The sequence below is a fragment of the Caretta caretta genome, chromosome 22 (genome assembly GCF_965140235.1).
Source record: "Caretta caretta isolate rCarCar2 chromosome 22, rCarCar1.hap1, whole genome shotgun sequence".
Taxonomy (NCBI): domain Eukaryota; kingdom Metazoa; phylum Chordata; order Testudines; family Cheloniidae; genus Caretta; species Caretta caretta.
Genome location: NC_134227.1, coordinates 16,524,589 through 16,540,571, shown reverse-complemented (window position 1 = coordinate 16,540,571; position 15,983 = coordinate 16,524,589). Strand labels below are relative to the sequence as shown.

Here is a 15,983-nt window from a genome sequence, read left to right as displayed (position 1 = left end):
AATATCTGTTTTCCTCCAAAAGTCTTAGGCTTTTATTGAAAAATTGACTCCCCCGAAATTGACCAATTGTCATTTTTTGTCTGCCAAAATTGTTTTGTGTTTAAACTAAAAAAAAATTTCAGTTTGCTGTAAACCAAAAAAAGAAATGCTAATTGGTGGCTCACAACATACATTTGGGGGGTTTTCAATAGAAACTTGGAAAAAGTTTGACAAAACCTGGGGGAAATGCATTACATCAAAATTTGTCTTGGGGGAAAAAAAATCATTTCCTGAGCCCCTCTAGTGCTTTTGTGATCCTGTGGAACTGGTTGTACCAAGGAGACACCATGGTCAGGCCTTTCTCAAAGGATCTCTATCTACCATCACATTAAAGCTGAGGTCCTAGAAATGTCTGTCACCTTGTATGCCCCTATCATGCTCGAATGAGAGATGCTCAAGTGACGCTCTCATTCCTCCCATGCATTGTGTGTTGTATCGCCTTGAACTAATATAAGCGGAAGTGATATTGACATGCAGCTGCATACTGTAGGGAGAAACTTGGTGCATGGTTAGCACTTTTACATCCCACTTTATCTCAAAGTGCTTTAGAGATATTACGTCTCTTGACTCCCCGTATGAAGTATTAGATCAGATTTATAGATGGGCATACTCAGGAACAGTGCGATATTGGGGTACGTCTACACAGAATTTAAATATTAAAGTACGCTCCCTCTGGTATTACTGTTGCCTGGTACTCCCTTTTGTGGTGTCAATAGCCACGAGCTCTCTCTGTTGACCATCTCTGGAGAGCAAGTGAGCAGGGGTGCTCGGACAGCCTGCCTCTGCTGGAAATAACAGAGTGAAGGCAGGGAGCTGGGCAACCTGGAAATATCCCAGTCACCAGGGAGCGAGACACGGGTCTCCACCCAAAGAGGCAATGGCTGGGGAGCTGGAAGGGCTGAGCTCGGCTGCTTGGCTGCACCACTGCAGGGAAATACACGTGCAACGGCCCTAAACTGTGGCAGTTTGTGCAGCCTATGGTGCAGCAGCTTCCTTGCTATTGTCACTGGAGCCAGCTAGACCAGAGCTAGCCCGGGTAGGTCCACACATGCTGCAGTCACGCCTCTGAATTCAGATTAGACATGGCCTAAGACTCGGCTCTTTGGGACTGGCTTTGTCTTTTGCTGTATGTCTGAACAACACCTAGCATGGTGTGGCTCCAACCTGATTGGAGCCTCTAGGCACTACCGTGATACAATTAATTATTATTTCATACATTGCACTGCTTAGGGCCTGGTCTGTATGAGGGTTGGAAATGTCCAGGGCAAGGTGAATGAAAGGGGTGTTGATGAATCAGTAGGTGTCGTTCTTCCCTCTGAGTACTTAGCCAGTGGCATGAGGGGATGATGTGCTGTTCGAGGTGTAATCCCCTCCGAGTTGATATAAAACCAGCGCCTTGACTGCTTGTGGTCATCAAAGATCCCATGGCTCTTTTTGTAGGAGTGGGGTTGTTAGCTCCAGTGCCCTGACTTAATTCCATTTCGGGTGATTTTGATTATGCTCACCTAATGTTACTTCTTGTCGTACACATACCCCCCTCACACACTCACTCGCTCTAGGGTAGCCGTGCAGAATGGCTGCTGCAATATCCTCCATAGGTCGCTTCGTTGAAGTGGTGACCTGCCAAGTACTCAGGGGCCTTCTGCTAGATAAATGCGACAATAGGAAAGCACCAGCTTAGCTGACAGCTGGCAAGGGGATGTGTGAGGCCAGGGTGCTGAGGAGGGAGAAGATGGGGGAGTTATCCGTGGGTGTGGGGGGGGGAGGGAGGGTTAGGATTGACTGAAGAGGACTTTTAGAGTCAGACTTAACCAGAAGCTGTATCCAAGATACGCTGCTGTCAGCCTGGTAATCCTCATTATCAGCGTATTTAAAGCAGTTAAATATGTCAAGATTTTGCAGCTCTGTAAGTCAGAGGAGCATTGAGTGTGCAGGCAGCTCCCACCCTCGTTCAATGGCAGCTCAAGACCCCTCTCAGCTGGGAATGACTTTGCCGCCGTTCCTTTTATCTGCTGCCGTGCTGCCTCTGCGCCTCTCCTCCTCCACTACCCTCTAGCCTCCTCCTGGCCTTTTCCTTGGAGGGGCCACCTTAAAACAAATGCGTATCTGAAGTGGGAATGGCTTCCTGGGCTCTTCATAGCACTTTGAGACCACGGGGCTTAAACTTTCGTTGTTTGTTCACAAAGGTAAATCCCGAGCAGTTCAGAAACTGATAAAACCCTAGGATTTTAGCTTTTTTTATTTTTTTTTTAACATTAAAGGAGAAATTTTCAAGTGGCCCAGCCACAGGTGGAGAGCTTCAGAGAAGAGGGCAGGGCAAACTGGAGCAAGGAAGTGTTGTAAGGGCTAGATTGGCCCAGCTCATGATAAGGCATGGTAGGTTGGTGCCCCACTACATGAAGGCACATCCTGGGCTTCTTGGCTCTCCGGTGGCAGGGAGTAATTTGTGCTACTTCTTAAAAGCCTGGGGAGGCTGTGGGAGCTAGTGAATAGCTCACTGACCTAGGACTCAGGAAACTTGTGTGATGGGATCCCCGGGGTGCAGCCTGGGACCGTGGGACCACTGTGCCCCCTCAACTCTCCAGCCTGGGCTGTCTCTCACAACGCCTTGCTGGTGACCAGCAGCAAACCCCTCCGGGTGCTGTGATCACTCAACACAACCGCATGTGGACCCCCACAGCCAGCTAGATTGCGTGAGTGCTCCCAGAGCCACTCATGAATCATACCCAGAAAGGCACCAGAGCCAACCTCCCCAACCCCCTGCCTCATACCTCAGGAATATACCATCTTGCACTGCTGAAGGCGAGCACTGCAGATTTATTCATTGGTTCACCACTTCATCAATGGAAAGTGGATGTACACCAGCCTTTGCAAACCTGAGCAGATTTGCCACACGCTTCAGGCAAACTCACTGGTAAAGATAAACAGTAAAGCACATTTATTGACTACAAAAGATAGATTTTAAGTGATATATTAAGTGATGGGGAAAAAGTCAGAGTAAGTTACCAAAATAAACTATAAGCCCGCAGTCTAAACTCTCAAGCCTATTAGACTGGGCAACAACTAGACTAAGCAGTTTTTCTCACCCCACTGGATATTGCAGTTCATAGTATATAGGTTTCTCCCTTGAAACCTGGGCCAGTCCCCTCTGTTGGAGTCCTCAGTCTTCTTCAGAGTGTCCTTGTTGCTTGCGGTATAGGTGGGTGAAGGAGAAAGGCCGAGCATGTGGCCACTGTGTCTGTTTTATACCCTCAGTCCATGTGCTTGGAGAACACAAGTCTAGGCAGGTCTCGGGGCATTGCTGAGTCCTCAGGCAAGGTTGAGCAGTTCCCATGGTGTGGCCTCATGCAGGTGAGTCACTGAATTGTAGCTCTCTTGCTGGACAATGGCTGTTGCTGGGTGGATTGACACCCCACCTGGGTGTTGCTACTTTCCTTGCTGTTGCCTCTGGGAAGCTAATATCTGGCTGATTCTCCAACTTACAATATGTTTTAGTGACAACCATACAACACAGTTCTCATAACTTCATATGCATTAATGATACACACATACGGATAGAGAAATGGCAGCTCAAAACCTTTCCCCTGATATCTTACAAGGCATGCTTTATGCATAAGATCACAATCATATATATAAATGAGGAATATGGGGGGTACAGGGTGATCCCCCAAGGTACACAATGTCACAACCTGCATTCTGTTTCTGGTTCTGCCACTGGCCTGCTGGGTGACCTTGGGCAAGTCTCTGTGCCTCAGTTTGTGCATTTGTAAAATGGGGATAATGCTACTTTCTTGCCTTGTGAAATGCTTTTGAGATCTCTGTACGGTATCAGAGCTGGGCATTGTTGTTATTGCCATGGCGCAACTAATGTGGTATCGCTCTCTCTCTCTCTCAAATCCAAATGGAGACAAGGCATGGTAATTTTACTGCTCTGTAGCTAGGCAAGGTCAACCATGGGACCCATAGGCCCCAAGGGCAGGGGAAGGGTCCAGTGTTGACCTCACCTAATTATCTTGTGGTAAAACTTACAGGGAGTTTTTCTCTTCTTGAATTTTAAAGCAAGAAAACTCCCCTATGGGGTGTACAGACAAAGCCTGTGTGGTGTGCAGCTTGCTTCTGCTGATGTATTTATATGGCCTTCGTCAGCTTCAGAGCCACACGTGCAGCCAGCTGCACAGTGAGTGAGCAGAGCCATCTATGTAGGTATTAGAATCATAGTGTTTGAGGCCAGAAGGGACCACTGACCCCCTGTACATCACAGGCTGCCAACACCACCCAGCACCCACCCACGAAACCCAGCGACCGAAATTAGACCTACTTTTTACAGCCCACAGGGGACTTGATGAGTATGTACCACAGGCAGAGAATAGGAGAGACCGAGGTGCACCAGTAGCCAAGACCCCCACAATGGCAGGGAAGTGATGAAGTGAGATAGATCCAGAAAATCCTGGCAAGTGACCCACACCCACACACTACGGAGGAAGGGGAAATCCCCCCAGAGTCCTTGCCAATCTGACCTGGGGGAGAATTCTTTCCTGACCCCACCTGTGGTGATCAGTTAGACCCTGAGCATGTGAGCAAGAACCAGCCAGCCAAGCAATTGAGAAAGAAAAAAGTGCCTGGTGCCACCTCAGAGCCCTGGCCCATCCTGTCCAATGTCCCGTCTCCATCCCTGGTGCTTCAGAGGAAAGCAATAACACCCTCCCCACAAATACATTGCTAGGTGGGGAATCCCTCCCTTGCCCCTGCAGGTGGCCAGCTGAAACCTTGAAGCATGAGCTGTTAGGTACACATTGATCTCATCACCACAGTATCTGAGCCATAGCTTCAACCACTCCTCCTCCTCCAGCTCTGCATGGAGGGTATGTCTCCAGTGCTCCTCTTGCAGCCACCTGGAAAATGCCGAGTACCCCGGTCTAGCTATCTCAGGTTACCTGGCCCCCATCGTGGTATTTGAGCACCTCACAGTCTTGAGCATCTCACACCTCATGTTCAAACGCTCTTGTGCAGAGGCAGTTATACCTGCAAAAAGGGGTGTGATGTTCCCCCCTCCCCCACTCCTAAACAACACAGCTAGGTGTGTGTGTGTCGGGGGGAGAGGGGCTGGGGAGATTAAAACAAACAAAACAACCCTGTAGGGGGAGGGGGAAAAATCCATTTCACGTTTCAGCCCAACAGGTGTTTATCTTTCATATCACCTTCCCCTGCACATTGTCTTCTCCAGTGCTGAGATATACTAACTGAATGACCCTTCCTGCAGCTATGTCTTCGCTGTGGTGTGACAGAGAGAGAGAGAGAGAGGCTTTTATCCTGCTGACACCTGGGGAAGAAGATACCACCCAACTGTCTCTCACCTCAGATGAGTTAATACCTGACAAGCCACAGTGCAAATACTGTGATGATAATACAGGGAGAGGAACCACAGGGCGACTGTGTAGGTTGATAAAGGGGTAAAGTACGATCTTTAGTGTGTTCTCTTAAAGATGCATTGTTGACAAAATCTAAAAGGAGCTATGTTATTACAGAAACAGAGAAAATGCCAGCCTGGATCAGCACAGTTCTCCATCCAGTTCAATACCAGTTGTTTCAGAAAATGGTGTAAAAAGGCCTCCTTTATGGGATAACTAGGGAATGTTCCTTCCTTACCACCATTGGGTAGAATTCAGTGTGTACCCTGAAGCATGAGGGTTGAGATCCCATTCAAAATTATTCGATTCCTGTAATCCTTACTATTATAATTCTGCATATTCTTGTTAGTCATATACATGTCACATCTTTTTTTGAATCCTGCGAAGCTCTTGCTTTTGATGATACCTAGTAGCAATAAGTTCCACAGGTAAATTGTGTGTTTTCTGTGGGTGTGGTGGGGGAGAATGTATTTCCTTGTATCAGTTTTAAGTTTTAGTTGCACTGAACATGTGTCTTTGGGTGATTTGTAACTCTTCCAAAAAATGTATATAAAACCAACTCCACACAATATATATAAAACCAGCCCCACGCAATAAAACCCAGCTACGCCCAACTGTTGGAGTTTGATTCAGATCCTTTCCCTCTTGTCAGTTTCATTTAAATCTGAACCTCTCCACAGATGAGGCTTTGCAAAGGGAAATCACTCACTGTGTCTGTCAAAAGAATGAAAAAGACCCTGTTATGTTGTTTGCTGATTTTTCCTGACAATTTTTCAAAATTCCTCCTTGTTCTGCAGCTGTTAATTTGTTATTTCAGCTGCAAGAGTCACAGTAGCTTTGCTCGAATTGCATTTCCTCGCTGTTTGTCCGACTTCCTCTGGTGACGCACCAAGATCCAGCATGACCACAGCCACACTTGGGCTGGAGGCTGCCTCCCCAGGTGCATCGAGAAGATTAAAGCCATCTCCAAGTATCAGAGCTACTGCTGGTTTTCAAGGGAGCCTGCAGACGGTGGGCTGGGGTTTTGTTCTCCAACAGGAGGAACAAAAGCTTTCATGGAGAAGGCCCGCCTGGTTCCCGATGGCTACTCTTAAACCACTACAGCAGCGCTGCTGTCATGCTTCAGTGTAGACACTGCCTTTGCAGGCGGTGCAGCGAGGTCCATGGCAGAATTCTGCTGTCGACCTAGTACTGTCTACGGCGGGGGTTGGGTCGGCATTGCAGCATCTCTCAAGGTACAGCTGTAACTATGCCAATGTAAGTTCCCAGTGTAGACCAGGGCTGGGAGGCTGGGTGGACAGAAACATTGATGCAGCAGGTAAATTTGGTTCCCCGTCGTGCTGAAGTGCAGTTTTCAGGAGTGTCCTCTGCCCGCACCTGCTTTTTCGGCGAGATCTTTCCCACCAGACAGAAGCAGCGATAGAAAAGGCACACATGCTTTCTGTGGTTTAGCAGTTTATTCTCCCTCTGGCTTTTGCTGTCATGAGTAAGAAATATCCTACAGAAATCTCACTGTGTCAGAAAGATGCTGCAACATACACAGGAAAGTGTATTGGGTCGTACAATAAAAGAGAGCTCATTAAATGTGTGGAAGTAGTTTCAGGAGCAGCTGCTAACTCTGGGAAGTGAACTTTATGTAAAACTGTCTAAACACCCCGTCAGCACAGTCTCTCTTAATTTCATCCTCCTGAAGTTTCACAGCTGAAGCCCCAGATTTTTAAAGGTATCGAGGCATTGCTGCACTCAGTGTTGCAATGCCTAACTGATTTAGGAGCCTAACTCTCAGGTTGAAGAGGGATAGAGGCACTTAGCAGCCAAATCCCATAACCAATGGGATTTAGATTCCTAAGGGCCTAAATCACTTTTGAAAGAGATATGGGCTCCTAAATCACTCAAGCATTGCAACTCTCAGTGCAGAAATGCCTAAGTGCCTTTAAAACTCTAGCCTGAAATGTTTACAGCAAAAACTACACTTTATTCCTGTCCTCAGAGTAGCCAAAGAGTTTAGATCATTTACCGCTATAAGTGATTTATGAGACACATCTTGCATCTGACCTCTCTCTATCTGGCAGGGTCATATTCTTAAGGATGTTGGAGTATCATGACCTAAAACAATAGCAGATGCTCTGTGCTTCAAACAGCAATCTGCTTTCCAGGGTAGCTTATAGTTTTGGAATGTCTTCAGTGCTACAGATAGAAGCTTTTGCAAAGTAGGTACATGTGGCTTCCCTGCAAACCTGCTGGCTTGGGAAAGGCCTCAGGACCACGGACAGAGATTCGAACAAAGGCCATCTGTCTCTTTCTAGTTTCAGAGGAACAGCCGTGTTAGTCTGTATTCGCAAAAAGAAAAGGAGTACTTGTGGCACCTTAGAGACTAACCAATTTATTTGAGCATGAGCTTTCGTGAGCTACAGCTCACTTCATCAGGTTGATGAAGTGAGCTGTAGCTCACGAAAGCTCATGCTCAAATAAATTGGTTAGTCTCTAAGGTGCCACAAGTACTCCTTTTCTTTTTGTCTCTTTCTAGGAAGCTTGCAGGTCATGTTCTCCATGGACAGAAGGATTAGTGCAGCCATTTCTTGTATGCATTCCCTTTTCCTCTTCTTGCTCAATGGAGAAAAGAGGATCAGAACAATTCTGAAGGCATTTCCCCCCCTCTATTTGCCATAGACAGGGGAATTTATTTCCCCCCTCTCCTTTGCTGTGGAAGCTTCTCTGCGTTATTAGGATGGATGTCCTCTTAGTCGGTGAGTGTGTGGTTTGTTAACAAATGCCCCACCCCAGCCCTGAAGCCTTCTGCCAAGTAAATTTGTGTGGAAGGTGTATTTCATGGCAGGTGCATGCGAGAGAGTGTAACAGCCTGATTACAAGATGAGTCCCACCTGTGGGGAAGCAGGTAATTCTGCTATTAACAGGCAGCAAGGGGCTGCAGCGTGGTGTGGTGAAGAGACACTCCAGAATCAGAACACACTAATAGGTGAAGGAAGCAGGGCCAGAAGGCTGAGCTCCAGCCAGAGCAGACTGACCGAGAAAGAGCCCTGGAGGTAGCTGAGGAACCGGAGTGAGGTATGAACTGTCGAGTCACGATGTCAGACTCGATGTTGAGGATGCATTGGGGATCGCTTGGATTGTTTTGTGACCAAAGACTTTAGCTGCTAGTAAAACGGCCACGGGACGGGGTGCTGGGAGCCACATCAGGAGCAATATGGAGTGCTCGGAGTGGGGCTAATAGGGACAGGGTGCTCAGTAACCGGCCACACTGCTACAGAGAGAGAGACAAGGAAGTGAGCATGGCGGGAGAATGGGGAACTTTTCAGCTCAGGCAAAAGGAACTTCCCAGTGCAGGGAAGCGGAGAGCAGCGCTTGCTACCTTTTTGTGTCTCAATTAAGCGAACGAGTGAGCGAATTTTGAGCAGGGGAGGGAGATGGGCTCGGGAAGGCTGGGAGGAAAGGGCAACTCTAACAATCTGCTGCAGACGCCTCACAAGGCTCTTGTTTGCCTTCCTAAATGGCAGTGTGACACCCTTGTGCTGTATGACTAAGAGGTTCTTGCTGCTTTTCTGTCTGCTCCGAACCTTCTGTTGCATGGATCTAGCAATGGGAGTGGGGTGGGGGGGAAGGGTTCTTGTGTTGCTTTCTCTGGGCATGTCAAAGCATATGATCCGGATGGGGGATGTGTGTGTGCAGTGTGTGGAGGAGTGGGGGGTGATTGCTCAGCGTCTGGCATTTGGCAAATGCCGATGTACCTTTCTCTCCCTGCCAGCTGTTCCTCGGGTTCACGCGAGCAATCAAAGCCCTGGGAAGTTGTTCCTAGCTGTGGATAAGTGTTAGGTGACCACAGCATCCCTCTGTGCTCCATGTTCTAGGTAATTACAACCCTGCTGGTCTCGTAGCCAAGCCCAGCACGTGCCGTGTGTTTATCGTTTAGCTTTTAACTATGAGCTCCAGGCTGGTGATGCTGAGGCAGCAGCTTCCCCATGGCTCCTGCGTTCTGCCTTTTCACCCAACCCAGATGGCATTTGGCTGCAAACCGTGGAGGTGGCCTGGAGGTCACCACCATAGGGCCGATGACCTGACTCTCCCCCAGATCTCTGCTGCTGTTTATTCAGTTAGCAAGCATGCAGATCCAGAAGCCACCCCTGCACACCTGTGCCTTTGGGGAGCTGTAAAATGAATCCCCTCCTGTTCGTTAATGATTCCATGCAACTTTTTTCAAGACAGGGGGAATGATAATCTAGTGGATAGAGCACTGGACTGGGACTCAGGAGATCTAAGTTAGAGTCCGAGCTCTGGCACTGTCCTGCTGAGTGACCAAGGCAAGTTGTTTCATCGCTCTATTCCTCAGTTTTCCCATCTGTAAAATGGGGATAACGAGATGCCTTCCTTTTGTAAATCACTTTGAGAACTACTGATGGAAAGTGCTATATAGGAGCTAGGCATCTCAGCCAATTTCCAATGTGGATACTTTTTAACTGAATTCCCCCCACCGCTTCGATTGGCTGTGACAACCTTCTTCATACCCTGCCCTCATCTAAGTGTCATTGTGCACCATTAATGTACTGGTGTGTTCTTCCCCAGAGGTGGCTGCATTTCTGTGGTGGATGAAAAGTGTTAGCTGTGACTAGCTGGCACGTTGGATTGTTTGCCAAAATCCTTTGGGAATGAGAGACATGTAAGCTGTTATTAAAGAAGGAATGATACATGGCTGGGGAGATAGTTATAGGCTAAGCAGCTCCATCTTGCCGCTTTCTCCATCAGGGGAGCTGGGACAGCACCTTGATAGAGGGATTTGGTTTTTCACTCTTTGTCATGTTTTGCGACATGACTATTGTTGCATCCCTGACGAGCCCGATTTGCTTCCACTTTAGCACTCTTGATCCCTTACATTCCATTTAACAAACGCTGACAGGTCTGAAACGTTCCCTGGGACTGAATCATGCAATGATGTCCTGCTGGTTCCTAGAGGTCTGCTTCCCAAATGCCACTGATAGCCGGCAATGTGAAGGCTGGGAAGGAAGACGAGATGCAGGCCATAGAAGAAGAGAGCGAGCGAGAGGATGGATTGGTGCGGGCAGGGGAGTGGATGGGAACTCAGTGACATGTTAAAGATGACAGTGCAGTGAAGAAGCTTCCAAAACTTCTGCTAGTTTCCGGTACAATATACCTTGTGGTTGGTTGCTCTTTGGAACAAACAGGCAGCTGAAGTGTCAGTGGCTGGGAGACTGCAGCAGGGTTGCAGTGGGGGAACTAGCAATTGCCAAGTTTCTCTACTGCATCTCAGACAGAAAAGGTATTTAGAGTCTCTCTCTCTCTCCGAGGCTGCCTTGGTCATACAGAGGGAGTGGGCGAGAAGGAAGGCAAATACCAGTCTGGCATCCTGTGCAGGGAATGACGGGGTTGCTCATAGCATCACTGCATCTGAATTGAGGAAGCAGTGCAAGAAGGGAGCTTAGAGAAAAATCACAGGGCTTCTCAAGTATCTTTAGATCCAATCCTGCAAGGTTCTGGATGCCATCAGAGTCCATGAGAGTTATAGGTTCTCCTTGTTTCTCAGGATCTTGTTTTATTTTCATTCAGAATAGGCGTAAGAAACTGTGTGTGTGAGCGTGGCAAGAGCGAGCTAGTTCCACACGTTTGGCTGTAATACCAGTGTGAGTAAAATTGACTTGATCCTGCTGTTTTGTCAATAACCTGGAAAGTTTTGAAATAACGGCTGCAAAAGGCTCAAATGATACGTTGCTCCACAGTCTGATTGCACTGTTGCTAACACTTCTAAGGAGCAGGTTTACCATACACTTAGCATTTGAGGGCTCTCTGATCCCCGCTAGTGTTCTGCTGCGATCACCAAAACAAAACAAAAAATCCTTAAGGCCAGAGTTTCAGAAGGGGAGCAGTGATTATACGGGCCCAGGGTTCTGGGAGAACCACATGAGGTACCTTAAAAGGGTCTGATTTTCAGAATGTGCTGGCCACCTGCCTTCTGCAAATCTCAGACCCTTTATAATGTTTCACACTGAGTACCCAAACACTGAGGGTGTGGGCTTCAGTGATTTAGGGTTCCTTAAAGGAAGCGAGGTGCCTGAATACCTTGTAGGATCTGGGCCTAAGTCTTCTCTGAAAATCCTGTCCCAGTTTGCAAATAAGAGGGTTGGAATGGAATGAGAGGAAGGATGGTCCAGTGGTTAGGGTCACTAGCCGGCGACCTGGATTCAATTCCCTCCTCTGCCACAGAATTCCTATTAGACCCTGGGCAAGTCATATTGTCTCTTTCTGCCTCAGTTCCGTATCTTTAAAATGGGAATAATAGCTCACAGGTGTGTGATGAGGTGTGATATAAGATAGTATATTTCCCCACACGCAATCTCTTATGTTGTGCCTTTCATCAGTAGATCTCAAAGTGCTTCATGATCTTTAATGTGTTTCTCCTCCCAACTGCCCTGGGAGGTAGGGCAGGAATGTTATCCTCATTTTACAGAAGGGAAACTGAGTCACGGAGCAGCTAAGGGACTTGCCTGTGGTCACACAGAAAGTCTGTGGCAGAGCAGGAAATTGATAGCTAGCATGGTAAGAATCCGCTCCAGGTATTATGAAATCACCAGCCAAAAGTTTTGTCTTTTCTCTGTCAAAACTCTCCATGATTTCAAAGGCAGACTCAAAATTTGGCTCTGTCCAGACTTCAGAATTTGGCCCTATGCATTAGAGAAACCAGATGATAAGAAATATATTCCCCAGTGGGTTGGAGGAGGGTCAAATGAATGACTGGATGGAATACTCAAAGTCAGTATTTTAAGGGCATTTTTGCCAATGGAAATAACTTCCTCAGCGCAAGGGACAGTAGTTTCATTTATAAGCTATAATCTCTCTTTGGAGCTGGTAATGAGGCCTGTTAAAAACAGCTCTTCTCTAATGGTGCTGCCCGTTCAGTTACCAGAATGAGCCACTTCCTCTGACTGACCCTGGCTCCTCCTGTACGGCTCCAGCAGCAAGCGATACCCAGTGAGTCTCTGTCCGAGTGAGCAGTGATGCCCTCCAGTGACTGTATGTGGAGAGTAGCTGTGAGACCTACTACTAGTCGTGTTTACTGGAAAAGATGTTTTGTTGAAGTGACAAGAGATCAGAGTGTGTGGAGCTGAGGAACCAGGGTTCTTTATCCTGCTCTCCTCATGTTTGTGGGTAAGAGGTGTTACGGTAACTGCGTCTGGCTGCAGCAGGTGGATTTGTTGTAAGAGCACTTGCTGCTTTGCAAAATGTTTGTGGAAATGTTGATTGTTTTCCTTTTTTCTACCTTTTTCTTTCCCTTTAAAGTCCTGTTTCTGCTGGGAATGTGGAGGGTCAGCTCCTAATGACCATTGGGAATGATCTGAGACTTTTTTTTAAAAAAAAAATACATTTAGTTTTGCACCATCATCACTGTATTCCTGTCCCCGCACTTCCCAGTTTTCGTTTCTTGCCAGGATGGCAGGCGAGAAGCACAGAATAGCAGGAGGGGGGAGGAAGTGCCCTGCAAATGCTGCCCTTGGGTGAATACCCTGGCCCCTTCTCCATGCCACAGAAGAGGTCTAAATGCAGCTCCACTTCCTAGGGTTGGGCGTGATTTGGGGAGCTCATGTATGACTCTGTTGGGGCTTCTCATTCATCCCCACCCAATGGAGCCTGGTGGTCAGGAGTGGGACAGGGTCAGCGGATCCACTGCCACACGGATCGGCCAGGAGTTACCCCACATGGAGTTGCTTAGAGGAGCAGTAGGGGCCGTTGAACAGCTTTGCTGCTGCTCAGGAGCCTGGATAGGGGAGCAGTCCTTCACCCCAGCCCCCGGGTGCTATGAAGGCTTATAGCAAGGCTGGCTGCAGAGGGTGGGATTTAGCCACAGCAATGAAGTACCTAAAGGCCTCCACTCAGCAGAGCATTTAACGTGTGTGTTTCACTTTGAGCCTGCATGCAACTCTCATTGACTTCCCTGGGGCTTAATCAAGTGCTTAAAGTTAAATTTGGTACTTGGCTGAATCAGAGCCAAATTGTATCTCATCCAGGGTCCCCCTGCTGCAGTCTCAGAGTGGCTGGGGGGTGAGGTGTTCCGGGAAGGGGTGAGATTTGCAGTGGTTCCTTAGAAGGAGCTCTGAGCACCCATGCGCCTATTAACGCAGAGTGCTCAAATCACTATCACTGGCTTTCCAGGTGGGGATTTGCTGAGAGTTTATGACAATCCCAGCTGGCTAGTTATTCGTACTGTGCTATCTCCTAGAGTTTCTGTAATAGACAAGGGCCCCATTGGGTTTAATGCTCATGCCAAGATGCAAAATCCTGGAATCACTACTCAGCCACACAGCAGATGCTGCGTCAGAATGAGCAATGCAAGCTTCCCGCGCGCACCCTTGACCATGTGTGTCTGTACTTTGGTCCCTGTTTAAGGATGGGCGTTCATTTCAGCCTCTGTGGCCCATTGAATTCTAGGTCACTCTGCTGGGAGTGCCAGCATGGGGGCCGTGTGGTTAGTGTCTTTTTCTTTTCCCACTGAGACACACCAGCTGTCTCTCAGGTCTCCAAGCTGCCATCAGATGGTAACAACTTCCAGCCATTACCGAGCTGGGGTGGGTTTGAACTGGTGGCCTAAGGTAGATTAAAGTCAGAGACCCGGGGTGAATGTCTCCATGTCCCCTCGACCCAATAGTCCCTCACCTAGTAGTGAAGTGCTTGGAAATGTCTCCCGGAGGTCAGTTCTCTGCTAAATCACTGCAGTGGGAACAGCTTAACTCACTCATGAATTATCTGGCAGGGCTCAGCCCTGAACAGTGCAGACGCCTTCTTAGATCTGCACCGAGTTCAAAGCTGAAAGTCTCCCATCTCCACCCAGAGAGAAGCCAGGAAGCTTCTTGCTTGTGAGCGTGACCCTGGGTGCGTATGTGCTGTCAGCTCAGCTGCAGGGAATGGGTTTTGCTGAAGCCCTCAGAGGAAGGTTCTTGTAGAAGATCACTGCCACCTTGGTCCTATTTTCCTTCCTTGTCCCTCATTTGTCATTTCACACCACTCCATCCCTCTGGCTGTCTGGCAGCTCCCTGGATGCCAGAGCTATGAAGCAGCAAAGGGTTCTGTTTCCCCTTCTATCCTGCTGCTCCTCTCCTTGGTCTCACCTATGCCATGTTTCCCCTCTCCTCCTCCAAGCAGTCCTTCCCCTCATGAACGGTCTCTTCCCCATCACTGCTCCAATCTTGCTGTCCAGTGTCTTGTCCTGTTTAGACTGAAAACTCTTCAGGGCTGGTGCTGTGTCTGACTCCACAAGTCTAAAAGCACCGTGTATGTTTTTGGCTCTGTATGAGTTTGGTTTTAAGGGTAACAAGATGACAAAGGAAAATCTTAAATCCTGTGTCCATGGGTCGTATGGAAATAAGTGCCTCTTGCTATATTAACAACCCGTGATCACCCTTCCCCTCTGCAAACATCCCCTTTCCTCTCACCTCGGGTCACCGTGAGCTTTATGCAGTTCTGCAGCTGCCTCCCGGGATGGAAGGAAAACCACTATCAATTGTGCAGCAGCCCCATGCTATAGATCAGCAAAATGATCGTGACAGATTGACAGATAATTAGCACATCAGGCTTAATGATAGAAGCACACCTCCCACCACCAGTTCAAGTGGAGCGCAATGGAGTCACCAGAGATTTGCTCCCAAACCAGGGCTTGGAGCAGTGGAGTCATTGTAGCTTGGCTATGTCTGTTTTCTAGACGACAGCTTTTGAAAACATGTCCCCTCGCTTTGATGATCAGCAAGAGCCTTATGGCGTCTCTCCTTGCTTCCAGGATTGTGAGATTTTGCTCCATATTTCAATGACCCTCGGAGAGATCGATATCTTCAGAGCTCTTCAAGGCGTTATTAAAATAGGGGGCAAAAAAATCTCACAGTCCTGGAAGCAAGGAGAGACGCCCTAAGGCACAAGGGCTTGTTCTTGATTTGTATATAATATACTATTTTTATAGGACTGGAAGTGACCTTCTGGGTCATCAAGCCCAGTCCTCTGCTATCGCGGGCATCCCCATCATATAATCCCATTCACAAATTTGTCAAGCTCCATCTTCAAACTATTTAGGTTGTTTGACCCCACTGCTCCTCCAGAAACGTACTCCTCTGGTGGCTAGAAACCTTCGGATTTATTGCTGGCCAATTTATACCACTTTGTTCTTGTTTTCAAATGCTGGCAAATAAGTTAGGGTGCCTAGTCCTGTAGCTGCATGCTCGAATTGCGCCGTAGGTACCAATATGGGTATTTAGGGTTCAAAGTGCCAGTTTATATCATAATGTTTTGTTTTGTGTTTCCAAGTGGCTCCCCCCACCACTCATCTTTTAATGGAGTTACTGGGTTGGATTTTGGAGGTGGGAACCTGGGCTGTGAACCTCGGTGGGAGTCTGGGTCAGGGAGTAGCAATCAGGGGAGTGGCTGGTGGGTCGGGGATGTGTGGTTAGTGGATCTGGCTCCCTGTCATTCTTGCCCTGCCTCCCTCTGGTTGGGGGAGGCAAGAGGAACTGTCCCTTCAATCGGGATGCT

General features: G+C 48.0%; 1 protein-coding gene across 1 annotated transcript in view; it reads left to right on the top strand.

The window, feature by feature from the left end:
* The window catches only part of GRIK4 (glutamate ionotropic receptor kainate type subunit 4), a 304,635-nt gene that overhangs the window by 82,419 nt on the left and 206,233 nt on the right, over positions 1-15,983 (top strand).